The following is a 20413-nucleotide window of genomic DNA, read 5'->3' as shown; positions in this document are numbered from 1 at the left end:
ATTCCAGGTGGAGTTTCACCATTGCAGAATAAAGTGGAGCTATTACTTCTCTTGAACGGGACACTATGCTTGTGTTGATGCAGCCTACAATAGCATTAGGGTTGTTTGTTTGTTTGTTTTGCTGCTGCTTCACACTGTTGACTCATGTGAAGCTGTGGTCTTCTAAGACCCCAAGGTCCTTTCTGCATGTATTACCGGCAAGCCAGGTGTCCCTCAGATTATATTTCTGCATCTGGTTCATCCTGCCTAAATGTAGAACCTTAATTTTTTTGCAATTGAAATTCATGTTGTTAGTTTGGGACCAGTTCTCCAATCTGTTAAGGTCATCTTAAATCCTTGATTCTGTCTTCTGTTGCATTGGGTAAAACTTCCTGAGCTTCTATATAATTCAAAATGTGCAGTCTTAGGTGTGACCACTCTGAAAGAAGCCCCACTTTATTTATTTATTTAAACCCCTCAGCCAAAATGGGTCTCAGAGCACCATACAAAGATTCAGTAGTAACACATTCCTTGCCTGCATTTGGTACTTGCACTCTTAAAGGACACAGTACATATAAGGAAGGAAGGAAGGAAGGAAATTTTTATTTATACCCCGCCCTCCCCAGCCAAGACCGGACTCAGGGCAGCTAACATCAAATATCAAATACATTAAAACACAATTGAACAATTGATTAAAATACAGCTTAAAAATTAGAATCAGGGTAAAATTAAATGACTGCCCACGAATTACAACCATACAGATCAGGAACCTCAAGTATTCATCAGGGCCAGCTATCCATGTTGGTCCCACATGAGCCAATAAAAGGGTCCCATAGAGGGGGGTCAAACTGGGCCAGGACCGAAGGCCAGGCGGAACAGCTCCATCTTGCAGGCCCTGCGGAAGGATGGGGACAAAGGGATGGAGAGGAAAGAAAAAGAAAGTATAGACACCATTTCTTGAGGTTACAGTTCTCAGAAGGCAGAGATACAGTTATTTTGGGGGTATCTTCCATAGCTGATGGCAGAGGTGGGGAGGGAGGAGGAAGAGTCGCCAGGTGGCACATATCAGCATTATGCTTCTGCATTATTAAAATCAGGTGACAGTTCATTGTCAAACATTGGAAGTGTTCACTCATTCATTCATCAATCAATCAATCAATCAATCAATCAGTCAATCAATCAATCAGTCAGTCAGTCAGTCAGTCAATCAATCAATCAATCAATCAATCAATTCCTTCATTTAAATACTGCACTTCTACCAATGAATGAAAGGCTACTTGAAGCCCTTTTCATTTCTAACCTTCTTTTCTTATAGGTTATATTTCTCCTGAGGTACTTAACTCTGTTTCCTGTCCATTATTCCTGTTTACATTTTTACATGTTGCTATGCAACTTCAGTCCTATAAAAATCCGAATGACCTCTAGTGGTGGGTCCCCAGAATTGCATAGATATGATTGAACCTCTGCGTTTAATTCTGGTTCTTCTAATGATGGTTTCTGAGAAATTAAATTGTCTTTCTGCTGCGGGTTTTTAAAGGCATCTGTTTCATTACCGCAAAAAGATCCATCCCCTTATCTCACTTTAATTGAAAACTGTCGACTTATATAGTAAATAAGTTTATGAAGACTTATGGGATATCTTCAGGGGAAAGGGCTAAGGAGCAAACCCTACAGACGTCCAGAGTGGAGCCACTTAGGCAGTTGGATGGCACCTTGAATGCCTCCTTGGGGCATCTCCTGCAGCCAAGCTGATGTCAACCATGCACCTCTGCTTTACTTTTGACCAAATCAGTGCTGCCTAGTGGGAGAATCTTGTTGTCTGGGGAGCTTTGGTCTGCCATGCACATTGCCCTTGCTTGTGCCCCAGAGAGGGGACTTTGCTGCTGCTAATGCAGCAGAACCAACATTAAGGGTGGGTCTTTCTTGTATATATCCCTTTGTCTCAGCTTTATTATGCATCTGCTAGCTAGTGTGATAAGAACAGAAGCAGGTGGCAGTGGGGGGAGATATATACAGCTTCACTCATAAACAAAGAAATGTACATCATTGGTTATGTCAGGGCAGGATGCAGGGGGGCAAAATCGGAGGCCCCTCTCAGCTGAATGTGGAGGAGGATTTGGGGGAAGGAATAAAATCAGAAACCTCCAAAACCTGCACCCCTGTAAGGTGGAGGACTGCTTACCTGGCTTTGGGAAGGCAACACTAGGGTTCTGGCAGCATCCCATAGTCCTCCCATCTCTTTCCTAAAGCCTGGTAAGCACTTGCCCAGCTTTGAAAAGGGTAGAAGGGCTCTAGGACTTTACCAGAACCTGGGAGTGTCCTTCCCAGAGCCAGGTGCCTAGTTCAGCTGCAGCGGCAGTTCCGGATTGACAGTGGTAACAGCAATTTCTCCACACAGGGCGCTGCTGAGCTGACGTAGTGCACAATTAAGAAGATCCACTTGAGGGCGCCAATACAGGCTTCTTGCGGGAACCATTTTATGAAAGATTGCAATCGCCATCCATTTTGTGTGGCTTTTGGAGCACGGCGTGGAGGCTCTGGGATGGTCAGAGCCCTGTCTCCTCTTCCAAAAGCCGGAACCCTTTCAGCCGCTCCAAGTCCATGGAAAAATCAACTGGGCTCATTTACTTCAGAATTGATAAAAATAAACCTTGTCCTGTTCTTTAAGTATCTTTCTTCCCTTTCTCCCTTCTTTATGTGTGTGTTTCTGTGTCTCCTTCATATCAAAGAATTGACATTTTTCATGTTTAGTAATAGAATTAATTTTTTAGGAAACAATCTCTCACCTTACATTTGATATCTATATTACTAATTAGCTTTTAATTAATACAGCTTTTGATTTAGAGAAAATGTGCTAATTTAAAAATTACCTGTACTATAGAATCACAGTTGTAAAAATATGTTAAAAATAAAAATGTGTTCATTTCAGACCCCTTAGCAGTAGCAGTTGGCAGGACATAACCTCATTCGCCTCTACACAGTTCCGTCCTTATTTCAGACATCGTGTTATCTCGGTACACCGCAATGTTTAGCTGCCGACATATCACGATGTTGAAAACCAGACAGAGCCCAGCCCTAGTTTCAGTCCTTTTCATTTCTGACATATGTTTTTGTAGGATGCTCATTTCCATTCTCCATGTCATTTCAAGTAGCAGAACCTCATATATGATCTCATACATTGCCTGTAGGAGCTGCTTTTCTTGTAGGATATATTCTCCCTGAGGTACCTAATGCTTTTTCTTGTCTATTACTGTTCTCATCTTTGCATAGTGCTATGCTATTTGAGTCCTTAAAAATTCCAGACTACACCTCTAGTGGTGGAACCCCAGAACTGCAGAGACTTCCTTGTACAAAAAGGAGTGCTTGAATTTTTGCACTTAATAGTAGTTCTTCTGATGAAGGCTTATGAGAAATGAGGTTGCCCTTCAGCTGCCAGTTTTTTAGTGCTTTTGTTTTGTTACCTCAGGAGAGCCATCTCATTATCTCACTTGAACCGACAACTGTCTCTCCTGTCATGTAGAGGGGTTTTTTGGGAAGATGGAACAAAATGTATCCTTTTCCTTGTGGGATATGTTCTGGAGATGAAAAGGCTAAAGAATAAGCCCTGCACAATTCTGGAGTGTAATCCCTAAATCGGTTGGATGGCACCTTAAAAATCTCCTTTGGGCAACTCCCGCAGCCAAATTGATGTGAACTGAACATCTCCTTTCCTTTGGATCCCATTAGTGTGGCATGTGTGTCTTTTTGTATGGAAATCCACACACACTGTCCAGGCTTGTTCCCCAGAGAGGTCCCTTCAGTGCTGCTAATGCAGCAGAATCAACATTAAGGGTGGGTCTTTCTTGTGCATATCACTTTGCCTCAGCATTATCACAAATCTGCTAGCTAGTGTGACAAGAACAGAAGCAAATGTTAAGGGGGAGCTGATATGCAGTGTCAGCTTTGAACCGTCACTCCATTCTTTATTTTGCTGCAAGGATATGTGCATCATTGGTTTCAACAGGGCAAGACACTGGGGGGCAAAATCGGAGGCCCTTCTCCTGAATGTGGAGGATTCTGCATATGGGAAAAAAATGAATAAAACCAGAAACCTCCAGAACCAGTGGTTCCAGTAAGTGGAGGACTGCTCACCTGACTTTGGGGTGGCTGTAGGAGGGCTCTGACAGCAAACCCAGAGCTTTCCCATTGCCTTCTCAATGCTTGTCCAGATTTGGAAAGGGAATAAGGGCTCTAGGACCCTGCCAGAGCCTGGGAGCATCCTTCCAAGAGCCAGGAGCTTTGCTCAGATCCAGTGGAGGTAATGGCTTGACAGTGCTGCCTGAAGCTCCTCTGCCCAGGGTGTGCGCTTGTGGAGAGGGGCGCAGGGCTCTGTGCTAGAGCCCTGCTCCCCCTCCGAGCCTTGCTCCCCCTCTGTTCCCGCTCAGGAAAGCTGGAAGCTTAGTAAGTGCTTGCTCAGCTTTTGGAAGGAGGGAGGGGCTGCCAAAGCCCTGACACCGCCTTCCAAAAATAAACCTTATGCAAGCACAGCTCTTTGGCTTGGAAGCCTCTCCTAGTCCCTTGGTAAAATAAGTGGAGGTCATTACTTCACAGAGTTGAAAAGAAAGAAAGAAACCTTGCCCTGCAGTTTGAATATCATTCCTCCCTTCTCCCCTTCTGTGTGTGTGTGTGTGTGTGTGTATTTGTGTGTGTGTTTCTCTGTCTCCCTCATGTCACATAAATTTATTTTTTCATCTTTAATAACAAAATTAAAATTTTAGGCAACAATCTCTCACCTTACCTTTGATATCTATGCTACCATCCTATCAATCACTACCACAACTTTAATCTTAGAGAAAATGTGCTAATATAAAATCATCTCTACAATACAGAGTTGTAACAAAATGTTAAAGGTATGTCAAAAAGAATCTATTTCAGATGCCCAAGAAGTATTAGTAGGCAGGATATTACTTTATTTGCCGCTACTTACTTCCATTCTTATTTAAGACATTGTGTTGTCTTGATATAACACAATGTTTAGCTGCTGACATAACAATGCTGAAAAGCAGACATAGCCCATGCCTAGTTGCAGCCTTTTCGTTTCTGAGCTATGTTCATGTAGGGTGCTCATTTCAGCTGGTCAATCTCCATGCCTTTTCAAGAAGCAGAACCTCATATATGAAATAATACATTGCTTGTAGGACCTACTTTTCTTATAGGGTATATTATTCCTGGGGTACTTAACATTCTGTCCAGTCCTTTCCTGTTATTTTCATTTTTACATAGTGCTATGCTTTTTCAGACCTAAAAAAATCATGAATTTGCCTCTAGTGGTGGAACCAGAGAATTGCATAGAGAATTGTTTGTACAAAAATACGGTTGAACCTCTGCGCTGAATAGGGTTCTTCTAATCGTGGTTTGTGAGAAATGTAGTTGCCCTTGTTGTGCGTTTTTAAGGGCTTTTTTTGTAACCTCAAGAGAGCCATTTCCTAGTCTCACTTTAACCAACAACTGTTACTTATGTAGACAGGGGCTGTGAAGACACCACAATCCCTACCCACTGCCATGGGCACGGGCAGGATTCATATGCGGGGGCAGGATTGATGTTAGGGGGACAAAACCAAGCTTTCTGGGATGCGATTGGTAAATTAGTCTTAATTCTGGGGGGAGCAGCTGCCCTCCAGCCCCCCACACCAACTTGGCTCTGCCCATGCCTTATGTTTTGTGGGTTATCTTAAGGAGAATAAAAGGCCAAGGAGTAAACCCTACACAAGTCTGGAGCAGAGTCCTTAAGGTGGTTGGATGGCACTTTGCACGCCTCCTTTGGGAAACTTTTGCAGCCAAGCTGTTGCCAAATGTATAGCTCTGGGTTCCTTTCAACCACATCAGCAGGACCAAGAGGGACTGTCCAGGCTTGGCTTGTGCCCCAGAGTGGTCATTTCAGTGCTGCTAATGCAGCAGAACCAACATTAAGGGTGGGTCTTTCTTGTGCATATCCTTTTGCCTCAGTCTTATTATGCATCTACTAGGTAGTGTGACAAGAACAAAAGCAAGTGGCAGAGGGAAGGTGTATGCAGCTTCACTTATGAACTATTTCAGCTGAATGTGAAAGAGGATCCTGCATATGGGAGGGAAAAGGTGTAAAACAAGAAACCAGCAGGAAGGCTCTGGCAGCATTCCAGAGCCCTACCATCACCTTCCCAATGCATGTTAAGTGCTTGCACAGCTTTGTGAAGGACAGAAAAGTTCTACAAACCTGCTAGAGCCCAGGAGCATCCTTTGCAGAGCCAGGTGCCTGGCTCTGCCTCAGTGCCGGATTGAGAGCAGTGCCTGTGATGTCAGAGAACTGCACAGGGCGTGCCTAGCTGAAGTGGTGCACAATTAAGAAGATCCACTTGAGGGCGCCAATAAGGCTTCTCATTTGTTGTTGTTGTTTATTCGTTTAGTCGTAGGCCACCATTTTATGAAACATTATAAAGCCGTCCATTTTGTGTGGCTTTTGGAGCGCGCTGCGAGGGCTATGGGATGGTGCTGGAGCCTTGCCCCTCCCCCCCTTCTGAAAGCTGGAAGCCTAGTAAGTGCTTGGCCAACTTTGGAAAGGAGGGAGGGGTTGCTGCCAGAGCCCTGACTTGGAAACCTTTTGCAAAGGCAGCTTTTTCAGCTTTTAAGCCGCTCTGAGTCCCGTGAAACAATATATACCGGGGTCATTTACTTCTGAATTTTTAAAAATACAAATAAATGAAGCTCTGTTGTTTAAACCACTCTCTTCCCTTTTCCCCTTTCCATGTGTGTTTGTTTGTCTCTGTGTGCTTGTTTGTCTCTGTGTGCTTCTGTGTCCCCTTCTTGCCACATAACTGTCTTTTTTCATGTAATAAAATGAAATTTTTAGGGAACAATCTCTCACCTTACCTCTGATATCTATGCTACAAATTAGTTCTACATAAAATGTGCTAATTTAAAAATTATCTGTACTGTAGAATCACACTTGAAACAATACGTTAAAGGTAAGTTCGTTTTAGACTCAGCAGAAGCAGTTGACAGTGTATAACCCCGTTCGCCTCTACACAGTTCCGTCCTTATTTCAGACATCGTGTTCTCTTGGTATACCGCGATGTTTAGCTGCTGACATATCACAATGTTGTAAACCAGACAGAGCCCAGCCCTCGTTTCAGCCCTTTTCATTTCTAACCTCTGTTTATGTGGGATGCTCATTTCAGCCGGTCAATCTCCATGCCTTTTCAAGTCACAGAACCTGATATATTATATAATACATTGTCTGTAGTAGGACCTGTTTTTCTTGTAGGGTATATTCCTCCTGATTTACCGTACTTAACGCTGTTTCCAGTCCATTATTTCCGTTCTCTTTTTTACATACTGTTGTGCGTTTCAACCTCTGAACTTTATTGTGGTTCTTCTAATGATGGTTTTGTATAAATGCAGCTACCCTTCACCTTTCAGATTGTAAGGGTTTCTGCTTTGTTAACTCAGGAGAGCCATTTCTTTATCTCACTTTAACCAACATGCCCCTCACATAGAGGGCAGTGAAGGTCCTGTGTGAGTGCCTGAAGGCGATTGGAGGATGGATGGCGGCTAACAGATTGAGGTTGAATCCTGACAAGACAGAAGTAGTTTTTGGGGGACAGGGGGTGGGTGGGGGTGGGGGACTCCCTAGTCCTGAACAGGGTAACTATGCCCCTGAAAGACCAGGTGTGCAGTCTGGGAGTCATTTTGGAATCACAGCTGTCCATAGAGGCGAAGGTAATTCTGTGTCCAGGGCAGCTGTCTACCAGCTCCATCTGGTACGCAGGCTGAGACCCTACCTGCCCACAGACTGTCTCGCCAGAGTGGTGCATGCCCTGATTATCTCCTGCCTGGACTACTGCAATGCGCTCTACCTTTGAAGGTGACTCGGAAACTGCAATTAATCCAGAATGTGGCAGCTAGACTGGTGACTGGGAGTGGCCGTCAGGACCATATAACACTGGTCCTAAATGATCTTCACTGGCTCTCAGTATGTTTCTGAGCACAATTCAAAGTGTTGGTGCTGACCTATGAAGCCCTAAAAGGCCTCGGCCCATTATACCTGAAGAAGCATCTTCATCCCCATCGGTCAATCTGGACATTAAAGTCCTCCTTCAAGGGTCTTATGCTGGTTCCTTCACTGTGAGAAGTGAGGTTACAGGGAACCAGGCAGAGGGCTTTCTCAGTAGTGGCATCCTCCCTGTGGAACACCCTCCCTTCAGATGTCAAGGAAATAAACAACTACAGTATCTGACTTTTGGAAGACATTTGAAGGCAACATTTGAAGTTTTTAAGGATGTTTTTATTATGATTTTAGATATGTTGTAAGCTGTCCAGAGTGGCTGGGGAAACCCAGCCAGATGGGCGGTGTATAAAACCATCACCACCACCTCTTGCTATGGGCATAGCCAGGATTTATGTTAGTGGGGCTGGATTTATGGGGTGGGGGCATCACTGAGCATTCTGTGATGTGGTTGGTCCATTGGTTAAGTATCCATTTCTATTTCCTTGATTGGGTGGGCACTGTTCCTCTGCCCCCTTTGGCTACATCTGTGCCCACTGCATTGTGGGATTGCTTCTGGAGAAGAGAAGCAAACAAGTAAAACCTGCAGAAGTCCAGAGTGGGGTCCCTTAGGCACAGTGTTATAAATGGAGATATTAAAGGTAGGGGCTAAATGGCACCTTAATCCTAGGTTAAGGACACAAAAATGGAATGTCTCGACACACTTTGTTATAACAAGAATACAAAGCTGAAAATGAATGAACTGCAACTAAAATATTAACTAAAATCATTTTGCCTCAGCCTTACTCTGATTCACTACCTAATGTGACAAGAACAGAAGCAAGCGGCAGGGGTGAGGTGTATGCAGCTTCATTTATGAACCATGGCTCCACTATTTATTCTACTGCAAGGATATGTGACTCATTGGTTTTGCCAGGGCAGATGCTGGAGGGAGAAATCTGGAGGGAGAAATCTGAGGCCCCTCTGAGCTGAATGTGGAGGATCCAAGAGCCCTCCCATTTCCTTCCCAAGGCATAGTAAGCTTCCCCAAGCGAGGCGCTTTGCTCTGCCGCAGTGCGGTATTTGAGAGCGGTGACGGCAGTTTCTCTGCACAGGGCGTGCCTAGCTAAAGTAGTGCACAATGAAGAAGATCCACTTGAGGGCACCATACAGGCTTCTCAAAGGGAGCCATTTTATGTAACGTTACAAAGTCCGTCCATTTTGTGTGGCTTTTGGAATACTGTGCAAGGGCTCTGAGATTACCAGAGCCCTGCACCCCCTTCCTTATACCGGAAGTTATATAAGCACTTGACCAACTTTGGAAAGGAGGGAAGGGCTCTGGGATGCTGCCAGAGCCCTGACACATAAACATTATGCAAAGGCAGCTTTTCAGCTTGGAAGCCGCTCCTAGTTCTGTTTAAAAGAAACTTGGGTCACGTACTTCAGAGCTTAGGGGTGGGGAAGTCTCCTCTTTTGTTTAAGTCTCTTTCTTCTCTTCTCCCCTTCTTTATGTGTATGTGTTTGTGGGGGGGGGGTCTCCTTCATGTCACATGATGGGCGTTTCATGTTTAGTAATACTGTACAATTAAATTTGTGGGAACAATCTCACCTTTCATTTTATATCTATGCTACTAATTACTTCTACAGCTTTATTTTTAGAGGAAATGTATGAATGTCAAAATTATCTGTACTATAGAATCACAGTTGTAATAATATATTAAAGGTAAGTAAAAATTTAGACCCCTAAGCAGTAGCAGATGGCACGACATATGCCTTGTTCCCCTCTACGTAGTTTCATCATTATTTCAGACACTGAGTCATCTTGGTAAACTGTAATGTTTACCTGGTGACATATCACGATTTTGAAAACCACCCATAGCCTACTTGCAGCCCTTTTCTTTTCTAACCTATGTTTATGTAGGATGCTTATTTTAGTCTGTTAATCTCCATAGCTTTCAAGTAGCCAAACCTTATAAATGATATAATAGTTGCCATAGGACCTGCTCCCATTGTAGGGTATATTCCTCCTGAGGTAGTAAACACTGTTTCTTGTTCATTATTCCTGTTCTCATGATTAATAGTGCTATGCTATTTCAGTCCTTTAAAAAAATCTCATATGCTCTTTTAGTGGTCCAATCCTAGAATTGCATGAACCAGTGGTTTTCAACCAGTGTGCTGTGGCACCCTGGGGTGCCTTGAATGATGGTTAGTGATAGACACTGGCCTCTTCCCTCTTTCATTCCCTCTCTCCTCTGATGCCCTCTTGCATCTCTTTCTCTCAAAGGCTTGCACAGCTGTTTGTTGTAGCAGGCTTGCTACTGGCACTGTTGCCTTCCAAGGTAAGGTGCTTGCCTCACATTCACCTTTGGGCAGTCTCCATCAGGCCACTAAGACTGGGAACATCCTCTGCCCAGGCCCCTGTGGAAAGGTGTGAAGAGGCACCACTCTTTGGGGTGGGATGAGGGCGCTCAGAGACCAGAGGCAGCAGCAGTGGCTACCCAGAGGACTCCCAAGGAGATGTGAGGTGAGAGGAGGCTGAGGGAATACTCCACAAGGGAGATGTTCAAAAAAAGGTTGCCAGCTCTGCAGGCAAGGGGTGACATAACCGGGCCCCTGAGCCCCAAAGGGGTGTCTCAGAAAGAATGTAGTTGGTCAAGGCAGCCGTGGTCTCAGAAAGGTTGAAAACCTCTGGCATAAACACTTCCATGTACAAAAAGGTATGGTTGAACCTCTGCACTTAATTGTGGTTCCTGTAATGATTGTTTCTGAGAAATTAAGTCGCCCTTTGGCTTTTGGATTTTAAAGCCTTCTGTTTTTTTACCTCAGGAAGCCACCCCATTATGTCACTTTAACTGACAACTATTTATTTGCTTGTGCAGATGGGAGAGTCCACTATACCCAGTTGCCATGGGTATAGCCGGGATTGAAGTTAGGGGGGCATGATATATGTTTGGGGGGCAGAACTGAGCTATCTGCAATGTGATTGGCCAGTTAGCAAAGTTTTATTTATGTACTGTGTTAGGAGGACAGCAACTGCCTTCCCAGCCCCAGCCCCCTAGGCCAAACCCATGTCAGCAGCTTTGTGGGATATCTTCAGGAGCTGAAAAGGCCAAGGAATAAATCCAACACAACTCCAGAGTGAGGTCTTGTACACCACCTTAGGCAACTCTTGCAGCCAAGCTGGTGCCAAACATATAGCTCTGCCTTCTTTGGACTGCATCACCTCAGCCAAAATGGGGAAAAGGGGGGGGTGCTTGCCATCTGGGCAGCCCAGGACTGCCCAGGCTTGTGCCCCAGAGAGGTCCCTTCAGTGCTGCTAATACAACAGAACCAACATTAAGGGTGGTTCTTTCTTGTGCATATCCCATTGCCTTATTATGCATCTGCTAGCTAGCGTGACATGAACAGAAGCAAATGGCAGAGGGGAGGTGTCTGCAGCTTCACTTATGAAATGTGGACCCACTCTTTATTCTACTGCAAATAATATGTGCATAATTGGTTCACTGGTGGATGAAGGTGGGGGCGGGGTTCGTCCCAGGTGCCATCGCTGGGGTGTGTGACAAAAAAACACACCCTTGAGGATCTTTGCAGTGGCGCTCATGCCGGGCATCTCGTGCAACCCCGTCGGATGCTGCTGGCATTGCGTGCACCCACTGATCCCGCTTCCTTCCTCTTCCCTTCCCTCTCCGTTATTTACTCGCCTGCCTCCATCCCGTGCTCTCCCCTGCCCGCCTGCCTGCCTGTGAAACCTCCCAGGACGCTCGCAGGCTGGCAGGCAGGGGAGAGGACAGGAAGGAGGCAGGTGAGTAAATAACGGAGGGGGAAGTGTAGGGGAGAGGAAGAAAGCGGGATTGGTGGGGGTGTGCAGCTCCCTCCATGCCCCGCCCCCCCTTGGGAGAGTGCCCACCCTGGGCAGCACAGACATATGCTCTGCCACTGCATTGGTTTCATTAGGGCAGGATGCTGTGGCACAAAATCTGAGACCCTTCTCAGAATGTAGAGGAGGATCCGGGGGGGGGGGGAGGCAAAAAACCAAAAACCTCAAGAACAGGGGACCCAGCAAAGCAGATAATTGCTTACCAGGCTTTGGGAAGGCGGTTATGTAAGGGCTCTGGCTGCACCCCAGAGCCCTCCCATTTCCTTCCTAAGGCATGGTAAGCTTCAGAAAGCCAGGCGCCTTGCTCTGCCGCAGTGCAATATTTGACAGCATGGCAGCAGTTTCTCTGCACAATGCATGCCTAACTGAGGTGGTGTACAATTAAAGAGATGCCCTTCAGGGCGGCAAAACAGGCTTCTCACAGGGCGCAATTTTATGAAACATTACAAAGCATGTCCATTTTGTGTAGCTTTTGGGGCACGCGAGGCCTCTCAGGGGGTGCCAGAGCAATGCCACCCCCCACCCAAAAGCTGGAAGCTTACAGTACTTAGTGTCATGGTCCGGGGAAGGGGTAGGGGACAATTCCCCTCCCCAAACAATACAATCCCCCTTAACTAATGGAGGTCCTTTCCCACCTAACATGAAGCCTGCCCACCTTACATAAATCCTGAGTACACCCCCGGTAAGTGCTTGCCCAGTTTTTGGAAGGGGGGGGGGGCTCTGGGAAAACATATGCAAAGGCAGCTTTTCAGCTTGGAAGCCGCATGGAGTCCTGTGAACAAATAAACTGAGGTCATTTTCTTCAGAGCTGAAAAAATATATTAAAATAAACCTTCCCCTGGTGTTTGAGCCTTTTTCTTCCCTTCTCCTCTTGTCTGTGTGTATTAGTGTTTCTGTGTCTCCTTTTGTCAGAGTATTCCTTTTTTTAATGCTTAGTAAAATAATTAAATTTTTAGGGAACTATCTCTCACCTTACCTTTGATATCTATGCTTCTAATTACTTATACAGCTTTAATCTTTGAGAAAATGTGCTAATATAAAAATAATCTCTAATATAAAATAACAGTTGTAACAAAGGTAAGTAAAAAATCGTCTGTTTTAGATGCTTAAGGAGTAGCACTTTGCAGTATATTACCTGGTATGCCTCTACTTACTTACATCCATATTTCAGATATCATTTTACCCCAGTATACCATGATATTTAGCTGGTAAGATATCACAATGTTGAAAAACAGTTATAGCCCAGCCCTAATTTCAGCCTTTTCATTTCTGACCATTTCATTTCAATTCATTTCATTTACGTAGGATGCTCATTTCAACTGGTCAATATACATGTCTGTTCAAGTAGCTGAACCTCATATATGATATAATAGATGGCCCACATGACCTGCTCCACTTGTAGGGTATATTCTTCCTGAGGTACTTAATGCTGTTTGTTCATTATTTCTCTTCTAAGTTTTAATACCACTGTGCTATTTCTGTCCTTAAAGAATACCAGCTGCATCTCTAGTGGTAGTTCTCAGAATTTCATAAAGCCTGGAACAAAAGGGTATGATTGAACCTCTGGGCTTAATTGTGTTTCTTCTAATGGTGGTTTCTGAGAAATGAATTTGCCCTTCAGCTGTCGGCTTTAAGGGCTCCTGTTTTGCTACCTCAAGTGAGCCATTGCCTTACCTCAGTTAACCTCTTGTGTAGAGGGGGTTTGTGCAGCTACATCAATCCTTACCTGCTGCCATGGGCATAGCTAGGGTTTATGCTGGGGGGGGGGGCGGCAAAACCGACCTATCTGTGATGTAATTGCTCAGTTAGTCCGGCATATATATTTTTATTTGATTGATATAGGTGGGCAGCTGTCCCCCTGCACTTCCTTGGTTTTGCCTATGGCATCTGCTTTTGGGATTGCTTCTGGAAAAGAAAAGGTTAAGGAGTAAACCCTACACAAGACCAGACTAGGATCCATAAGGTGATTGGATGGTGCCTTGTACATTTCCCTTCACGCCTACTTCAGGCAACATCTGCAGCCAATTTGGTGCCAATCATATAGCTCTGCTATCCTTTGGACCACAACCACACAACCAGAACTGTCCAGAATCCTTTAGTGCTGCTAATGCAACAGAAACCAACATTAAGTGTGGGTCTTTGTTGTGCATATCCCTTTACCTCAGCCTTATTATGCATCTGTTAGCCAGCACGACAAGAACAGAAGTGAGTGGCAAGGGGGGAGAGGTGCAGCATCACTAATGAACCTAGACGCCACCCTTTATTTTGCTGCAAACATATGTGAGTCATTGGTTTTGTCAGGGCAGGATGTTGGGGGGGGGAAGAATCTGAGGCCCCTGTCAGCTGAATGTGGACAAAGATCCTGTATATGGGGGGGGGGAGTGTGAAACTACCAGAACAGGGGGCCCCAGGAAGGTGGAGGTCTTCATACCGGATTTAGGGAAGGCGGTGGGAAGCCAGAGCCCTCCTATCTGCTTCCAAAAACATGATAAGGTTCCCAAAGCCTGGCGCCTTCCTTTTCCGCACTGTGCTGGCAGTTTCTCTGCACAAGTCGCTGCCAAGCTGAAGTGGTGCTCAGTTAAGAAGATACACTTCAGGGTGCCTATATAGGCTTCTCACAGGGATCCATTTTATGAAACATTACAAGGTCCTTCCATTTTGTGTGGCTTTTGGAGCACTGTTGCCAGAACCCTGCCCTGCCCCCCCTTCTGAAAGCTGAAAGCCTAGTAAGTTATTGTTCAGCATTGGGAAGGAGGGAAGGGCTCTGGAATTCTTCCAGAGCCCTGACACTTAAACCTTATGCAAAGGCAGCTTTTTGCCTTGGAAGCTGCTCCTAGTTCTTTTGAAAAGAAACCTGGGTCATTTACTTCAGAGCTGAAAGAAAAGAAACAAGGCTTCATTTTTTTGTTTAAGCCTCTTTCTTCCATTCTTTGTGTTTCTTTCTTTCTTTGTATTTGTTTGTTTTTCTCTCATGTCACAGAATTGGTTTTTTTCATGTTTAGTAATAGAATTAAATTTGTGGGAACCATCTCGGCTTTCCTTTGATATCTGTGGTACTAATTAATTCTACAGCTTGAATTTTAGAGAAAATGTGCTAATTTAAAAATTATCTGTACTTCAGAATCACAGTTTTAACAAGATGTTAAATGTAAGTCAATAATAATCTGGTTTAGACCTCTGCACAGAAGTAGTTGGCAAAAGTTCATTCCCTTTACCTCCAATACTTTAATCTTTTTTTCTGACACCGTGTTATATCAGCATAGAGTAAGGTTACCAGATTTTTTTCAATGAATCCAGGGATACTTTTAAACTTCCTACTAAATAGATGGATTTTGTCAGGGGATTGATTTGTAAATCTGGAGACTGTCCCCAGGAAACGGGGACGTCTGGTAACCTTAGCATAGAGCAATGTTTCACTGGTGACATACTATATCATGATGGCCCAGCCCTACTTGCAGCCCTTTTAATTTCTGACCTATATCTCTATGGGATACTCATTTCAGCCGGTCAATCACCATGTCTTTCCAAGTAGAATAAAACCCTATATGTTGTATAATACATTGCCTGTAGGACCTGCTCCCGTTATAGGACATATTCCTCCTGAGGTCCTTAAGCCTGTTTGTTGTCCATTATTTCTGTTTTCAGTTCTAATAGCGCTATGCTATTTCAGTCCTTAAAAAATCCCAGCTGCATCTCTAGTGGTGGAACCCAGAACCCAGAATTGCATAGAGCCTGGTACAAAAGATGATGACTGAACCTCTGGGCTTAATTGTGTTTCTTCTAATGGTGGTTTCTGAAAAATGAAGTTGCCCTTCAGCTGTCAGCTTTAAGGCCTCCTGTTTTGCTACCTCATGAGAGCCACTCCTTTATCTCACGTTATTCAAAGTTAACCTCTCATGTAAGGGGGTTTGTGAGGATGCATCAATCCTTACCCGCTGCCACGGGCGTAGCTAGTGTTTATGCTGGGGGCGGGGAACTGACCTATCTGTGATGTAATTGCTCAATTAGTTCGGCTGATGTAGGGCGGCAGCTGTCCCCTTGTACTTCCTTGGTTTTGCCTATGGCATCTGCCTTGTGGGACTGCTTCTGGAAAAGAAAAGGTTAAGGAATAAACCCTACACAAGACCAGACTGGGGTCCCTAAAGTGATTGGATGGCGCCTTGTACATTTCCCTTCAGGCTTACTTCAGGCAACATCTTCAGCCAATTTCGTGCCAATCATATAGCTCTGCTTTCCATTGGACCACATCCACACTAACAGAACTGTCCAGATCACCTTAGTGCTGCTAATGCAACAGAAACCAACATTAAGTGTGGGTCTTTTTGTCCATATCCCTTTACCTCAGCCTTATTATGCATCTGTTAGCCAGCATGACAAGAACAGAAGCGAGTGGCAAGGGCGGAGGTGTCTGCAGCATCACTAATGAACTCCACCCTTTATTATGCTGCAAACAGATGTGCGTCATTGGTTTTGTCAGGGCAGGATGCGAGAGGGGCAGAATCTGAGGCCCCTGTCAGCTGAATGTGGACAAAGATCCTGTATATGGGGGGGGGGTGTCATACCACCAGAACAGGGGGCCCCAGGAAGGTGGAGGTCTTCATACCGGATTTAGGGAAGGCGGTGGGAAGCCAGAGCATTCCCATCTCCTTCCGAAAACATGGTAGGGTTCCCAAAGCCTGGCGCCTTCCTTTTCCGCACTGTGCTGACAGTTTCTCTGCACAAGTCACCGCCAAGCTGAAGTCGCACTCAGTCTGACAGTTTCTCTGCACAAGTCACCGCCAAGCTGAAGTCGCGCTCAGTTAAGAAGATACCCTTCAGGGTGCCTATATAGGTTTCTCACAGGGATCCATTTTATAAAACATTACAAGGTCCTTCCATTTTGTGTGGCTTTTGGAGTACTGTTGCCAGAGCCCTGCCCCCCCCCCCTTCTGAAAGCTGAAAGCCTAGTAAGTTATTGCTCAGGGATGCTGCCAGAGCTCTGGCAATGAAACCTTATGCAATGGCAGATTTTTAGCTTGGAAGCTGCTCCCAGTTTACAAGAACCCAGGGTCATTTACTTCAGAGCTGAAAAATAAAAATAAGCATAGAACCTAGTACAAAAGCATATGATGCAATCTCTGTGCTTAAATGTGGTTCTTCTAATGATGGTTTATGAGAAATGAAATTGCCCTTCAACATCCGGAAAAACTGGACTTATCGCAACCCTATTGTTTATCATGTAGAGGGAATTTGTGCAGAAGACAGAACAATATGGACCCACTGCCTTGTGGTATATCTTAAAGAGAAGAAAAGGCTAAGGAGTAAACCCTACACAAGTCCGGAGTGGAGTCCTAAGGTAGTTGTATTGAGCCTTGTATGAATCACTTTGCCAATAAAGGTCCGTATAGTTAAAGCTATGGTTTTCCCTGTAGTGATCTATGGAAGTGAGAGCTGGACCATAAAGAAGGCTGATCGCCGAAGAATTGATGCTTTTGAATTATGGTGCTGGAGGAGACTCTTGAGAGTCCCATGGGCTGCAAGAAGATCAAACCTATCCATTCTTAAGGAAATCAGCCCTGAGTGCTCACTGGAAGGACAGATCCTGAAGCTGAGGCTCCAATACTTTGGCCACCTCATGAGAAGAGAAGACTTCCTGGAAAAGACCCTGATGTTGGGAAAGCTGGAGGGCACAAGGAGAAGGGGATGACAGAGGATGAGATGGTTTGACAGTGTTCTCGAAGCTACCAGCATGAGTTTTACCAAACTGTGGGAGGCAGTGGAAGACAGGAGTGCCTGGCGTGCTCTGGTCCATGGGGTCACAAAGAGTCGGACATGACTAAATGACTAAACAACAACAACAACAAATGCCTAGTTCAGGCAACGCCTGCAGACAAGTTGGTGCCAAACATATAGCTCTGCTTTCTTTGGGTACATCAGTGCAGGCAGGGGTGGGGTCTTGTCGTATGGACAGCCCAGGATTGGCCAGGCTTGTGCCACAAAGAGATCCCTTCTGTGCTGCTAATGCAACAGAACCAACATTAAGGGTAGCTCATTCTTTTTTAAAAACATGTTTTTATTAAAGTTTTCTTGCTTTACAAAAGAATGTGCAATGTCTCTTTTTTCAAGTTACATTTTCTACAGATCAGTTTCATTTATTGAGACATTAGTGTTACAATAGGAAGAAAAGAAGGGAGAGAGGTGGAGGGGGGAATGGTGAGTGGGGTGGGGTGGGGTGGCAATGCTTCTATTCTACTTAGTGTATAGGTGGGGTTTTGTGTCAGGGTCACTTTTGTGGATTCTCTTTACTATTCACTTGTATTTCTTTGGTGGTGAGAGAGGTTTGGTGTGGCCTAAGGTGTGGTTGGTTGTCTTTATTTGGCTGTAGTGAAACTTGTTTTCGTGTGTGTGTGTTTGGATCATGTTAGCCAGATTGATTTGTATGCTGTTGGTGGGTTCTTGTTGGACTGTGTATGTGATAAAAGGTAACCATACCGGGGTGAAAGCGTCTTCTTCTATCTGTCCCTGTGTCAGTTTCAATTTGTTGGTTAGTTTTTCTAATAAGGCTGTTTCCCATACTATTTGATACCATGGGTCTATGCTTACTCCTGACAGGTCTCTCCAGTGTCTGGCTATGATACTTCTGGCTGCTGAGAGTGGGTGGCCCCTTCTTGTGCATAAACTTTTGCCTCAGTCTTATTACCCACCTGCTAGCTAGTGTGACATGAACATAAACAAATGGTAGGGGAGAGGTGTTCACTTATGAACTACAGCTCCAATCTTTATTTTTCTACAAGGATATGTAGGTTATTGGTTTTGTCAGGGCAGGATGCTGTGGCACAAAAATCTGAGGCCTCTCTCAGCAGAATGTGGAGGAGGATCCTGTACAGGGGAAAAAAGGGAAAAAACAAAAATCTCAAGAACAGGGGACCCAGCAAAGTAGAGAACTGCTTACCCGACTTTGGGAAGGCGGTTGTGTGAGGGCTCTGGCAGCATCCCAGAGCCCTCCGATTTCCTTTCCAAGGCATGGTAAGCTTCAGAAAGCCAGGCGCCTTGCTCTGCCGCAGTGCAGCATTTTAGAGCGGTGACAACATTTTCTTTGTAGAGAGTGGGCGGACGTGATGTAGTGCACAATTAAGAAAATCCACTTGAGGGCGCCAATACAGGCTTCTCACAGGGCGCAATTTTATGTAACGTCCCTCCATTTTGTGTGGCTTTTGGAGCATTGACGCAAGAGCTATGGGCTGCTGCCATAGCAATGTCCTCCCCCGGAAAGCCGGAAGCTTGTAAACCTTACGCAAAGGCAGCTTTTACGCTTTGAGACCCATGGAAAAATAAGCTGGGGTCAGTTTACTTTAGAGTTCAAAAAAATAGAAATAAGCCTTGTCCTGTTGTGTAAGCCTCTTTCTTCCCTTCATCCCTTCTCTCTCTCTCTCTCTCTCTCTCTCTCTCTCTCTCTCTGTGTGTGTGTGTGTGTGTGTTTCTGTTTGTTTCTATGTTTCCCTCATCACAGAATTGGCTTTTTTCATTTTTAGTAATAGAGTTAATTTTTTAGGGAATAATATCTCAGCTTACCTTTGATATCTCGGCTACTAAATGTGCTTTAAATGTGTTAATTTTAAAAAATGTACAGTATAGAATCACAGTTTTCTCAATATGCTAAAGATAAATAAAAATGTATTCCTTTTAGAGCCCTAAGCAGTTGCAGTTGGGCAGGACCATTACCTCGTTCCTCTCTACATACTTCAATCATTATTTCACACATCATATTATCTCAGTAAACCACAAGTTTTAGCTGGTGACATATGACGTTGTTGAAAACCAGACATGGCCACATCCTAGTTACAGCCCTTTTCATTTCTAACCTATGTTTATGTAGAATGTTCATTTTAGACTGTCACTCTCCATGCCTTTTGAAGTATTTGAACCTCATATATTATATAATACATTGTCTGTTGGGCCTACTTTTTTATAGGATATATTCCTCCTGAGGTACTTAACACTCCAGTCCAATTTATGCTGCTTTTATTTTTACATAGTGCAAAGCTTCTTCAGTCTTAAAAGAAACCCAAATGTACATCTAGTGGTGGGACCCTAGAATTGCCCAAATACTTCCTTCTACAAAACGATAGAATTGAACCTTTGCACTTAATTGTGTTTCTTCTAATGGTGGTTTCTGAGACATGAAGTTGCCCTTCAACTTTTGGCTTTAAAGTGCTTTTGTTTTGTTAGCTCAGGAGAGCCTTATCTGAATTTAACCGATCAACTGTGTATTATGTAGAAGAGGTATTTGAAGATGGAAAAATCCTTACCAGCTACCATAGGTGTAGCCAAAATTTATTTTAAGGGGGCAGGATTGATGTTGGGGGAGAAGAACTGAGATATTTGTGACACAATTGGTCAGTTAGTTAAGTGCTCATGTTGTTTTTTGCTTTATTTTGGGGCGGGCGCTGCCCCTCCACCAGATATGCCCATGCCAGCTGTTTGTGGGATATGTTCTGGAGAAGAAAAGGCTAAGGTGTAAACTCTAAACAAGTCTGTAGTGGAGTCCTTAAGGCAGTTGGCTGGCACGTTGTGCCAAA

The 20413-nt window shown here is 44.5% G+C and overlaps 1 long non-coding RNA gene across 1 annotated transcript; it reads right to left on the bottom strand.

Moving 5' to 3' along the window:
- Positions 1–350: 350 nt before the first annotated feature.
- On the bottom strand, positions 351–18894 carry LOC310698407. The gene is made up of 3 exons (XR_014521508.1): positions 18787–18894; positions 15837–15941; positions 351–874 (listed from the first exon to the last, which is right to left on the bottom strand). It is a non-coding gene; the product is annotated as an uncharacterized lncRNA (long non-coding RNA).
- Between the last annotated feature and the right edge of the window lie 1519 nt (positions 18895–20413).

The sequence above is a fragment of the Podarcis liolepis genome (assembly GCF_965112155.1).
Source record: "Podarcis liolepis genome assembly, chromosome: Z".
NCBI lineage: Eukaryota > Metazoa > Chordata > Lepidosauria > Squamata > Lacertidae > Podarcis > Podarcis liolepis.
The sequence above is the reverse complement of the archived record's forward strand: the minus strand, read 5'-3'. Positions and strand labels throughout refer to the sequence as shown.